The sequence below is a fragment of the Echinops telfairi genome, unplaced genomic scaffold (assembly GCF_000313985.2).
Source record: "Echinops telfairi isolate 266 unplaced genomic scaffold, ASM31398v2 ScPeMD7_7453;HRSCAF=8491, whole genome shotgun sequence".
In the NCBI taxonomy this organism is placed as follows: Eukaryota; Metazoa; Chordata; class Mammalia; order Afrosoricida; family Tenrecidae; genus Echinops; species Echinops telfairi.
The window spans coordinates 1-1,489 of record NW_022111353.1 but is presented as its reverse complement, the minus strand read 5'-3'; positions in this window follow the sequence as shown (position 1 = coordinate 1,489).

Sequence of the window (1,489 nt, the reverse complement as noted above, 5' to 3'; positions counted from 1 at the left end):
TGGGAAGGGACACAGTGGTCAGTGTAAGATATGAAAATAATAATAATTTGTCATTTATCAAGGGGTCATGAGGGTGGGAGGGGGGAGGAGGGTAAAAAAGGAGCTGATACCAAGGGCTCAAATAGAAAGTAAATGTTTAGAAAATAATGATGGCAACATATGTATAAATATGTTTGATACAATTGACATATGGATTGTTATAAGAGATGTAAGAGCCCCCAACAAAATGATCTTTTAATTTAAAAAGGAAGAAGAAAAAGAAGAAGAAGAAATAGACTGTCCACCTCGGAGGGATTGGTCACGGAAAACCTTATAAATAGTGACAGATATAATGTTGGAAGGCAAATCCCTCAGGTTTAAAGACACTCAAAATACACCTGGGGTAAAGCTGCCTCCTTAAAGTAGAGTTGACCATAATGATATGGATAAAGTAAAGCTCTGTGAACTTCATTGCTAATGGGGACCTACTTAAAGTGAGAAGAAACAGTTTGAAACCACCAGCCAGTTCCTCAGGGAAGAATGAGGCTTTCTATGCTGTGAAGACAGGCTCAGAGATTCACAGGGTCAGTTCTACCCTGCCTTATAGGGTCGCTAAGAGTCAGCATTGACTTGAGGCCAGTGGACGTGAGGCCCCAGGGGGATGATTGACAATGTTCTCTAACATGAAGTGGCAGTGATAGCTCTAAGGTGAACCAAAGACATATATAATCCATAGATGCATGACTGGATTTTGGATGTGCACGAAATTCTAGCCCCAATCTAAGAACAATTAATAGTTGACCTCATGCTTCACCTGATACTTGACCTCATTAAGAGATCATTGAAAATATAGGTGCTACAGCAAAATGTGGTGAAGAAACTAGAGGTGCCCAGCTATCAGAAAGATTAGTGGGTGGGGTCTCAAAGCCTTGTTTTCAAGCAAGCAACCATCTAATGAGGCATCAACTAAGTCCACATGGAAGAAACACAGTGGCCTGTGGGATCCAAAGATTGTAATAATATAATCCAAATCTAAAGGAGCGAATGATATCAGAGCTTAAATTGCAAACATCTGGTTTGCAGAAGGCTATGCATGAGCATTGAAGCCCAAATCCACACATGGATTAAGCTAAGCCTCCAGTGAATCCCCTCTGATCATAGTCGGGGACGTGAATAGCCCTGTTTTCAGAGAGAGAGCATTGTAATGTCAATTGTGGCAGATGTAATTAGGCCAAAGGGTAATATCTTATTATTTGATCTCCCTTCAGACCCTTGTTAAAGCTGTTTCACTTAAAAAAAAAAAAAGAAAAGAAAGTGAAGAGGAAGTACATGTGAATTAAGTCCCTGGAGCATCCCCTCTGACCATAGACCTGGGATGTGAATAGGCTTGCTAACAAGCAGAATGCCTAGGAACATGGATTGTTGTAGCTGCAGTTACATTAAAATTTAGCACTCTATTATTTGATCCCTCTTTGTTCTATTTTTTAATATTTTCTGCTTTCTTTCAATT